Genomic DNA, 12,357 nt, shown 5'->3' on the forward strand with positions numbered 1-12,357 from the left:
CTATTCCTGTTATATGTTTAAATGTTAAATCGTTTTATATTTAATTATTCTTTTATATTTGCTAAATTTATATTATAACAACAGAAGTTCATAAGATATGTTCTGAACTCTGTACTTACAACGAAGCGAAGCGTGTTACGCAAATGAAATTAGGACAATATCCGATTTTAGGGTAGCAGCTGTTTGTTACTAGTTAAACGAGATCGAGCAGCAAAATTGAAATGAGAACCCCTCGTTCCTACTAAAACGTTTTCGTGAATGATAGACATTAAAAATAAAATGTATCTATATACGAAAAAGGGATGTCTGTTTCCCACAGAATATGTTATAATCTATGTGCTGGCTAATAACCATATGCGTCAGCGAGAGACGACCTATTTAACCAACTACCATGAATTTTTTTTCAAAGGAAATACTCATTTTGATTGATATGCAAGTATACAATGAGAGGAAATGCTACAATCGTATTGCTCAAAATTAATTTCTGGTGTTGACAGAACAGACGTATCACTAAACAGTTTCAGTTTTCCCAATAAGTTAAAATACGTTTTCTGCTATAAAAATACCATGAGCAGAATTTTAGAAAACTTCCATGGGGTTGTGTGCTTTTTTTGTATCTTGGACTTATTTTGGTAGTAATTTCGAAATTTCTGATCTTGGACACTGGTAAAAATGATGTACAATCCGCTTTTTCGAGGAGTGACAGTCAAACAGTTAACTTAATTCAGCGAAACGAATTCAAAATCTTCCAAACTCTAGGTAGGGCAACTGACTTAAGTTCACGAGGAGTATCTGCCCCCCTTTTGGAAACGTTTCCTTACCGTAATACGACTCAAACAGAAATTTCAGTTGGATTTATCTAAAGGCAATCTAAGGTGTTTGCCCAAAAGAAAAAAAAATCGAAGCTCGATGCAGGCAGCGAGCGGGACATTGCCCGGAGCGTCTTTACTTCTCTGATGAGATACAGGGGGGGGGGGTCTGTCCGAATTCAGAAACTCCCCCCCCCCGTACCCTTCATGGGTCCTCTTTGTCGAAGAATGAGATACGAACAAGGCTCCGATAAAATCATATATATTGAGAGAAGGGGCTATAGCCTGTTTATAAAAGCAACGTCGCATCCGAAGCCAAGTATAGATCGACATTGCGCTTGCGCATTGTAGAATCCGTTAAGCCTAATTGTGTTTAGAATTTCATCGCGAAGGCTGAGTCATCGCTGCTATAGCTCGTGCAAAGGCCCGAGGTTCTCGAGCTGCTAGGGCCTACATATTTGCGAAAGGAGAGAGGTGCTATAGGCCGAGCACCAAATCTCTTCGCTATGCAAATGAAGCTTCGAACTCTCGCTATAGATGGCGTTCTTCAAGAGACCACTTTTTCCTTTATATACTCATGGACACTATATACCCTTAAGGACTGAATCTCTCCTGACTATCGACCATCCTTACAAAGATGAATTCCCGCTGTTGGTCAAGTGTTAGATGGAAAATGAAGTCACTTTTTTCAGCCTTAACTACACTGTAGGTTAGGCTTAGGTTTGCGTTTAAAACGCAACTGGCAAACAACGGCAATAGAGAGTGGGTGAATGGGGTAAAACTCCTACTCCCCTACTAAACGCCAGGTCGCTCTTATTACCGCGTTAAAACAAAGTAGAGGCAAGATATAGTTTTCCATAAAACGCTACGCAACTCCTGTCTTTACACGACGTAAGGTCCATTCTCCGGATTCTATCGAACGTTTACGGCGCATCATCCATGGCGCATCTCGGCCGTGCAATCTCTAGATGTACCTCCCCAAGTTGATCGATAATTTAAGTCGGCCCGAAAACGATTTAAAATGGAAGGGACCTAAAAATATGACGCGTCCCTTTCTATATAGCTATAACGCGGTTTCCAACGGGACCTATACGTCCCGACAACGTCTATAGTCACACTTGATTGAAAACCACGCGCCTTTAGCACCTTCTTCAACTGGAATCGGTTCCGAGGCTAAACTTAACTGCCAACAGACCCGAGATCCAAAAGGATGGATGCTAGACTATTCTTCGTTGGATATAAAACTAGGGGTTTGGCGCCGGCCTATAATAACGGGGTTAACGGAGCCTTAATATTCGCTGACAAGCAAGGTTGTCCACGCGAAAGGTCCTTCCCCCCCCCTCCCTTCCTTTTTTGGTCCAAACTATACGTTTTCTAAGGCAAATGTACGGGGCCTAAAATTTTCATTTGTCAAATGTCGAGAAGATTAAGCGATTTCTTTCTTTTGCCTTGCCGTATCATATCCGGATTGATTACAACCTTCCCTTATTTTCTTCGTTCCTATCCAATGGTTTCTCCTAAAATTAATTTAAGTGTTTCGATTTTTCCCCTTGGATACGCAATTTTGAAAATTGCCATAAATTGCATTACGAATTTTATAAAATTTGGCTACCGTTCCACGTTCTTTAACTTAAAATCGAGTACGCACTATCGGTTTACTCTTCTTGGTATAATTATCTATGATTTTTACAAAGGCCTAGAGCGTCTCAAACGCCTCGATTATTCGGTATCGTTCCTTTCAACCGAATTCCCAATGGACCGAAATCCCATTCGACCGAATATCCCGCAATGATTTTAGATTTCCAGCCCAATGGCTATATTCCCGATGGACCGAAATCCCATTCGACCGAATATCCCGCAATTATTTTAGATTTCCAGCCCAATGGCTATATTCCCGATGGACCGAAATCCCAATCGTCCGAATATGCCCCTAAAAATACATGAATTTAACTTGAAACACTGTAGCCGTCAGCGATTCGGTGGTGTAGTGGACACGAAGTTGGACTGCGAAGCGATAGGTTGTTGGTTCGAATCTCCGAAAGGTATGTTAATAATATTAAAAGTAAATGTTTCGTGATACTAATTAAAACGCTCACTTTCATTCCTTTCAAGGCAAGAGATATATAGAATTAATAAACAAATTGTGATTAAAATGAAGTGCAGTCTTAATGGTAGTTCCATCAATGTCTTTAAACGTTAAATTAAAATTTTAATATTTTGGTTTCGGGTGGGTTAGGTTAGGTTAGGTTAGGTTAGCTTAGCTTAGCTTAGGGTTAGGTTGGGTTAGGTTAGGTTAGGTTAGGTTAGCTTAGGTTAGGTTAGCTTAGGTTAGGTTAGGTTAGGTTAGGTTAGCTTAGGTTAGCTTAGGTTAGGTTAGGTTAGCTTAGGTTAGGTTAGCTTAGGTTAGCTTAGGTTAGCTTAGGTTAGGTTAGGTTAGGTTAGGTTAGGTTAGCTTAGCTTAGCTTAGGTTAGCTTAGGTTAGCTTAGGTTAGCTTAGCTTAGTTTAGGTTAGGTTAGGTTAGGTTAGGTTAGCTTAGGTTAGGTTAGCTTAGGTTAGCTTAGGTTAGGTTAGGTTAGCTTAGGTTAGGTTAGGTTAGGTTAGCTTAGGTTAGGTTAGGTTAGTTTAGGTTTGGTTTGGTTTGGTTCCAATAAAACGTTGACACCTTTTCCAAAATATGCTCCTTTTAATTAGCTACCACCTTTTCCAAAATATTCTCCCATTAAATAGCTACCACCTTTTCCAAAACATTCTCCTATTAATTAGCTGCCACCTTTTCCAAAAGATTTTCCTGTTAATTAGCTCCCACCTTTTTCAAAATATTCTCCTATTAATTAGCTACCACCTTTTCCAAAACATTCTCCTATTAATTAGCTGCAACCTTTTCCAAAACATTCTCCTACTAATTAGCTGCCACAGTTTCCAAAATATTCTCCTTTTAATTAGCTACCACCTTTTCTAAAATATTCTCCTATTAATTAGCTGCCACCTTTTCCAAAAGATTTTCCTATTAATTAGCTGCCACCTTTTCTAAAATATTCTCCAATTAATTAGCTGCCACCTTTTCCAAAATATTCTCCAATTAATTATCTGACATCTTTTCCAAAATATTTCTATTATTGCTAATAAATTGTTTTAATACTGATATAAATAATCTTTTTACCTCCAAACAAGGTTGGGTTGGGTTAGGTTAGGTTAGGTTTGGCTAGGGTAGGTGAGGTGAGGAGTCCAGTAATACATTTTCAACTCACATTTATTTTAACAATAATAAGTTGTGAAATTAAAAATATATTTAATGCAAAACCACACAGTATGTCTTCTTCCAGTTCAATAGAATTTGGGTCCAATGGGACTATAATAAAATCGCACCTTTGGCTACGTTCGGTCGAATGGGACCCCAAAAAAAACCCCCTTCTGTCGAATGGGAATTCGGTTCAATGGGACCAAAGCGATTATTCATTAGATAAATCGCAAATAATTGCATTTTTTTTTATTCTATGCGAGAGCAAATAGAATTGGCTTTTTGAAAATTTGAACCCATTCCTAAAATTAACGCTTCTATTTTGAATAATAAGAAGATGAGAGCTAAAAATAACCCTAGCAGCTATGTATGGTTCCTTCCATTCGTTTTCTGTTTGTTTACGTTTTTTATCCAAAAAGAGGATTTCTCCCTTCTGAAATGAAACTCTTCCCGTCGGTTTCCATAACACTAATTCTATCAGCAACTATTAGAATCATTAAATTCAAACAGTGCCCCGGTAAATTACCTTAGAATTAACTAAAATATTTAAGAACAATTGGGTTTAAAACAGACTAAAAACGCCTAGTACAATACATCTTACTTGTATTTATAAAATAATAATAAAAACCACTTTGACTTACCATTATTGTTTCGGGCCATAGGAGAGGTATTTGGTCTTGTAACATCTTGTTTATCTGGTTTTTTCTTTTTTTTCCCCTTCTTCTCTTTTACTTTGAAGGAGCTTTGGACGTTTATCCGTGGCAGATACGTTCTTTCTTTTCTTTTTTAAAAAGCAAGGATCCCCCCTATGTTCAGTAACAATCTCAGTGGACAGCGTAGGTGAAATGGAATTCCTTTTTCTTGACGACCTAGAAAAAGGAAAACTTCTTTATCCGATTTGTCGTAAAAAAGCCCTTATGAGCAGTCAAGCTTTCTTGGTTTACGCTGCGGTGACTTTCACAAGAACGTTTTTAAAGAAAGAAAAAAGGTAAAAAGAAGAAAACCTAAAGGTGTACTAAGGAATCTTTTTACGACAAGGTATTTCTCTAGTGATTTAATTTTTTTACACATATATATAAAATTCCAGTACTTCAAGAAAAGACCTATATTTTTGTAGAATGTTACAAAATTTTGTAAATATTTTCAAAACGAGATATCTTCTCACTTATATTTATTTGTACCGTACGTTTCAAATATTGAAAATTTATGGGTATATAAATTTTGTCACTATGTATGTATATTTATATATACATACCAAAGTAATAAATAAATAAATGCTTTTTGAGAACTGGTTTTTGGTATAATATACGCCTCAAATTCAAAATAAAAATGCGAGATATAAATGTATTTAAATATCTGATATCTTTGTGGCTTGAAATATTCCACATTTCAATATATAGGCCTAGAAACCGGTTATTTTTCTATGGATCATTTTGCTTGCTGTTTTCCAAGCCACTTAGAGAATATAAAGTAAGAGATTTTGGTTTCGGGTTTTTTGGCAGTTGAAATCTTTATCAAGGTAAAAGTTTGTGAAAATGTATAATATACATAAACATATTTATACTCCAGTTAAAATGTCATAAATAATTATAAATAATTAAATATTCCTGAAATATGTATATAGATATAGGGTAATGGCAGCCCTCTGCCTTCGACTGTATTAAGCTCTATATGGGGAAATAACATGGGGTGCCATTAGTCTATATAATATAAAAAATATCTATGAAGATATCTAACATATGCGCCCAATCTTGCGTCCTATCAATCCACGCGAGAATTTCGACATATTGCTAACTGGTCCCTAACCTCGGGGGCATGAACCCCAAATAAAGAGGTTCAGTTCATATCTATCATTATTATACTGACGATAGGTATCAGTATGTTTCTATCGGTTGTATTAAGGTGTCAGATGTGCCAGGTCAAAGAACTGTGTAAGAAATAAAAAAAATCATTTTTATGGAGGGATTTCTATAGTCAGTCTAGAGAGTCTAGAGTCTAGAGTGTAGAACGAGAACGAGGCTTAGGGTCTTTTGGAATCTCATCGAGGCGCATCTTGGAGGAGGTATTCTTTTGGCTAAGAGGAGTTCCCTTCTTCATGAGGACGGAAAGAATCTTTAATCGCGGCGGTAAAGTGTGTAAGAATTTTTTTTATCCGCGTACGGTGCTGGGTTCCTTGCCCGCAGCGTATATAGTCTAGTGAAAGTTCTTGGAGAGTGTCTATCAAACTCGTTCGTTCATCCCCTGGTGGTGGAGGCAGGGCCGGCGTCGTCGTGAGCCGCCGAGGATGTCGCCCTTCCTAACCCAGTGACACAGTCCCGAGGTTCCCGTAGAAAAGGAAAAGAACCCCGCGGGCGAACGCCAACCATTTAATGGCAGGCGGATCCTCCTTATTCCTGCCAGATACATCGAAGGCCGGGGGGGATACCGAACCACCGAAGATTCCCTAGTACAATCGATCCTTGACAAAAAATAGGAATCGCTGCTGCACTGTCTCCCTCATTTTTTCCTTAACGCCCTCCTCTCCTCTCCTCATCCCATCTCACCCCAATAAGGGCTTATAAAGTCTCGACTCTTTTCTCTTACGCCGCCACATATTGCGGTGTCGTGCGGTTTGCGTTGAAGGTTACACTCACACCGCGCGACGGCTTTCAAATTGCGTCAAGGGGTTGATGAACTAAATGGGTCGCGGGGTTCAACGTCACTCGCTAGCTCTCTCAAATTGAATACCGGAGAATGGGTGCTAATTGAAATGAAATTGTGCTTGACAGGGACTTGATACGTATTTTAGTGAAAGGAAAGGGATATAGCAATGAAACTTCAATAACAACGTGTTGGTAAATTTGAAAAAAATTGGGAACAGGTCCTATAGGCATGTTTTTTTTTAACCAGAGAGACTTTCGGTTAGAAGAGCAGCGGAGTGTAAATGGTCAAACGAAAGTGATTGTCAGGTTACAAACATAACGGAGAGGGAATGGTCAAACTAGTGATTGTCAGGTTACAAGCATACAGCATAGAGTAAATGGTGATTGTCAGGTTACATGCGTAGGTCCTGGTAGGAATATGGAACCGACCTAACCGTCCCGCAAAAATCCCAATTAGACATTTATTGGTCGATCCTCCAGAACCCGGTGTCTGTTACACAATCTTACAAGACGTCTTTTAGGGAAAATGTACGTCCAACGTATATATAGAGAGAGTTGTAAGAATCCGACCGAGTATAGGACGAGAGTCTTTCTCGTATCGGGAAAACACCCCATAGGGCCTTGGCGCCTACAAAAGAGGGACACCTATAGCAGCAGGGTGGGAAGATTAGGAGCTCAGGCTTTCGCTCGTACATATAGACGACAGCGGAATAGAATGTCTGGGAGGGAGAGTCTTTAAGACTCCCGCGCGCTCGCTTGTGCTTACGGTATATCGCTAGCAGGGAGAGAGCTAGTAGTGTCAGTGCCAAGGCCTAAGGGAAGGGATCTTTCCTATAGCTCTCCAAATTTTAGAGGTCACGGTCAAGGTGAAGCGCGGAGGAGCGTACGACGGGCGAGTGAGCGAGCCAGACCCCGCCGGCAGCTAGCGGGGAGGGGGTACGCGCCAGTGTGTTCGCGCAGAAAGACTAAGCGCTGTCAAGCGCCGCCCGTCTAACCTTTCGAATTCCGCTAACTCCGTAACCCAGTAACATTATAAAAGGGACGGTATTCATCGTCGCTCTTAAAAGAACGCCGCGAACGAGGATAATCATCCCGCGCCCTGAACCGCTTGTTGCTTTCTCCCAAAATCTCCCTCGTCCCGCCACAGTCCTTCACACTCAATGAAATGGACCTCCCACCTTAATTTCAATATCACCTTTTATTTTCTTTTTTTTTCTCTCTCTCTATTCGAAACCCTGGGATTTCCTAAAGAGTCGAAGGGAACTGGATCAAGGTTACTTTTCCGGGTCAGTATTTTGCGGGGAGAATGAATACGGTCAGGTCCTACCTACCATACCATACGCTTTGTAGAAATCAATTGAATTAAATCGGTCAAATCCACAATAAAATATATTTCGCGAAAAAGTTAGGGTAAATAATAACTTTTGGGATTATAGACTGCATGGGATTTTTATAAGTTACGATAAATTTCTGCAAAGATTATCGAGGTCGATTTACAACCCACGTTTGTGAAGATAACGACATCCTTCAACAACAAATCTCCTTCAAAACATTCCCAAATTTCTCAAAATAACTTATATGTAAAAATACCTCTGTTCAATAATTCATTCATTCATTACGGAACTAAAGCATACTTCTCCTCCTCATAATTAAAACTAATTATTTAAAATTCTAACCAAGTTTGCAAGATACGTCTTACTACAATGAATAAACCTTAATTAATGGAACTATGCAATTTTCTTTATAATACAATTAAGTTTCATCAAATTCTAATTTCAGGACTTGATAATTAGTGCATGCACAAAAGATTTTAATCCATTTGCACACACACACATACACAAACAGGAGCGCTGCGCGCAGCAACCCGTTTTCAAGACCTTCAGTCAAACAAGGAGGGAGCTGAGCTGAGCTGAGCTGTGCAGAGAAACCAATTTTAATATTGTTGGGTATAGGTGCAGGCTGCCAGCATTCTGGCATGTACAGATTCTTCGGTTTACTTCATTCGCTTTGGAAATCAAATTTCGCGCGCGCGAGGAAAAGGCGAGGGATTACGAAGGTGGGTGGAGGAAGAGCGAGAGGAGGAAGAGAGGAAGAGAATATTACTTCCGACTGAAATATATGGCAGAATTACGAGAGTCGATTGGCAGAGCGAATCCAATCTTGGCCGGGCTTCCGCTCATTGCAAAATCGTTAATAATCGCCGCTAATGGAATAACAACGTTGCTCATTTTCATTACTATACCCATACCGTATTGTCGCTGCGCAGCACAGTCATTCCACGCTACAATAAATTGATTTCAAAATGCCTACATATTATACAGGGTGTTTCATTCTAAAAGTTCTGTTAAGAAATTAAGGGGGGGGGGGTGTTCTATGCTAAATTACGAGTCGAATATATTCTATGAGAGTTTGCCCTTAGGGCCTCCATTTTCATGTTAATTAAATTAAGGGATAATCCGTAAAATACTAATCAATCATAATTTGAAAATGGTGGCCCTAAGGGAAAAATATAATAGAACATTTTCGACTCAAAATCGTCCAAAGAACACTCTCCTTAATTTCTTATAGACCTTTCAGGAACACCCTGTATACACAAGCTTCACTAAAAGTATTTGGCTTTTTTTTAGAACTTTGAAAACATGTAACTAAATTCCTGTACAAATGAAACTCCACAATTTAATAGGAACTTCTCCAAAGAACTATAGGTGTAAAAGTTCAGGATAATTGATGGAAGAAAATAAAAAATATAGGATTTTAAGGATCCTTTCATAATTATAGGATTATATAGAAATTATAGGATCTCTGAAATATTTTTTTCGCTTAAAAATTCAGCTAGTTTTGCTTAGAAGTATGGCGGTAATCCTGACCTCGACCGCAAACCCAGAAACAAAATGTCTTCCTCGGAACAACAAACCAAACATGCATAGTACAATCGAAATAAAGCACATTTTCAATCGACCGTATCCGTGAACCTATTCCCGAAATTATTCCGGCTTTTATACATAACTATATTTTTGGGGAGACCTAAATTATTCCGGGCAGCAACCACCTATATATTTTAAATAATTAATTCGAAGCATTCATTCATTAATAATAAAATCAATTCGCTTAATCGTTTTCTGCCCTTCATTTACGAAACGAACATCCGTTCGGGCCCGGGTTTGTTCTCGTAAGCCTAAATAATTAAAGGACTAGAATTTGCAAAAATATTCCAGAAGAGCGCCTCGCGACAGAAAGAGAGAGAGAGAGAGAGAAAGAGAAAAAGAAAATCCATTACTACTACGGTGAAATAGTCTTGAACTTGAATATTTTATTTATAAATTTCACCAAAAAACCCAGGCTCGTTTTTATTTTCAACGGGAGAGGGGGCTTTTTCTTTGGCTTCCCCCCCCCCTAGTAGGACGTAAGTGGGTCTTTGCCCTACTACGTCGCGTAGACTTATGGATTGCTGAGAGGGGAAATGGTTGAGAAAGGGGGTCAAACTGCTATACGCCTGCGTAGTAAAGATTGCCGTTTATTGATCCGCTAAAACCTGGAAAACAAGATCTCGGGTCCTACTAACTCGATTTTGCATCGTAACCGAGGGTGTCCATCACGTTTGGTTGGGCCCCTAAAGTCTAGGATTAGACTTAGTGTAGATCGACGTTGGTTGGGAATATAGGAGAGCGGGAGATGACATGGCAGCTTTGATGACGTCACCCTCTTTTCCTTTCAAATTGCGCTCAATTTGGTAACTAAGCAACCACGTGCCTCGGAGCTCCTCGCGTTCGATACTTCCCCTTGCCTTTAATAGTGGGGCCGGTCCCGCGTAGCAACGATTTTTCCCGCCACGTGCCCACCATCGTTACGCGGTTTTTAATAATTTTCGCTCGTGACATGTCACGGGGAAAGAATTAAACCGATGATATAGTTACACCGTGGCCATGCCTATCCTCTCTCCTTATAAAATTCCGCTTCTGCACAACGTTAAGGCTTAATCCCGTTTCCGAACAGGACAGCACGCTAACCCTACATTACACACCATCACCAAAATCCTTCCCCAAGATCCGAATTCGCCTCAGCATCCGAGAGAGACCGAGTGGCCCAATTTAATTACGTCTTAAACGGCTTAGGTACCCAATGAGATTAAATTCGAAGGCGAAATGCAATTTATGAATAAATTCTAAGGACATATACGAGCGACCCAAAACGTCTTACACTCTTCCATTTTCTCGAAAATGCAGAATTTCACAAATGAAGATTAAAAGCTCCTTTGGATTATGCACGGCTGCCATATTTATCAACGGATATTCTCCACATATTCTTGACACGAAATTCTACTACATTACGCGCGTTAAAATATTAAAATTCAAATAAAACACTTTTCTGAAATTTACATTCTACTTTGACAAATTTCAAATAATTTAATTTTAGCTTAATTTCCATGGGATAGAATTATTCTACTAGGCTCTAGTAGTTTCCTTCTATAATGCTCTGTATGACTCTAGAAGTGATGGGGAAGAAAAAAAAATAAGGTAGAATTAAGCTATTGAAAAAATATATACACGGAAGCATTGCGGGTTAAACACTTCTACAGGGGCTCATAGAAAATGCATTATTCCTACAGCCCCTTAAAGTTGGCTACACAATTTTTTTATTAAATTCTCAAAAATAAACAATGGTCAATTAAAATGCAATCTTAACAATAAACAGCGTGTAAAAATACAAAATCATTAATTATTAACTAACACTACTTCTTATTCTATTTGTAAACTATTTACATAATCCTAAATTAGCTTCGTATAATTCTCCTAATTTGAAAGCAGTCAAACTTATCAACTAATTACGATTAAATTTAAATTCTAACGTACATTAATCATTAACGCATCCCTGGCTTCGTCTAATATTTAGTTAGGCGCGTGTACCAAGGTTGATAAACAATGTTTCAAAATGAAATTTGACGATACTCGTGAGAGATAACTCACTATGATCAATATTCTAGTTTAATTTCGAGAAGCTTGGATGTTGTAGATTCGCTTCGCGCCAATCAATAATAATACGATAAATTTTAATTTGGACTTAATTTATCTTGGGCTAATGTACATACACGTTACCGAATGGCCTGCCACCCCCCTCCCTCCCCTTTTCCACGCGCAAAATTCCCTCCACTCAAAATCAATAGCAAGAGTGTATGGATTAGATTGAGCGGGTAATGCCGATGCTGTTATCTAGCGGGAAAAGTCATAAGTAATTTTGTATTTTTTTCTGGAAATTAAGTTTAAACTAATTTAAAATTCAGAAAGGTTAAACTTACTCTACATTATGCTGTCGTGATATTTTGATTATATTTAGAGAGGATTGTTTTAGAGATTTTTTTTGGCAAAACTAATCGATGTTATATCAAATTTGAAACGAAATAATACGATGCAGGGATGTTTCCTCTATATATAAAATATATATATATCAAATCAAAATATATATAAAATATTTTGATTTTTATATTTATGTTGTTGTGTTCAAAACTAAAGGTCCCAACTGATAATATCAGAATTAAGGTCGGTTTTCCCAAGCCACTCAAAGAGTATACGCAATTTTGGTTCACCTCCCAGTTATAGGTGGGTGCAGACAGTTTAATCCATACCGAAGCAAAATGTTCATTAACAATTTCAAAAAAACCGATGCGAATTT

The 12,357-nt window shown here is 38.6% G+C and overlaps 1 protein-coding gene across 1 annotated transcript in view; it reads right to left on the reverse strand.

The window, feature by feature from the left end:
* The window catches only part of Tet (Ten-Eleven Translocation (TET) family protein), a 74,975-nt gene that overhangs the window by 54,599 nt on the left and 8,019 nt on the right, over nt 1-12,357 (reverse strand). Inside the window, exon 2 of the mRNA XM_089847268.1 lies at nt 4,690-4,917. The gene's annotated coding sequence lies outside the window, so the exon portion shown is untranslated. The remainder of the gene's footprint in view (nt 1-4,689; nt 4,918-12,357) is intronic.

The sequence above is a fragment of the Phalangium opilio genome, unplaced genomic scaffold (assembly GCF_054372755.1).
Source record: "Phalangium opilio isolate 3A_F unplaced genomic scaffold, DU_Popi_V2 ptg000082l_1, whole genome shotgun sequence".
NCBI lineage: Eukaryota > Metazoa > Arthropoda > Arachnida > Opiliones > Phalangiidae > Phalangium > Phalangium opilio.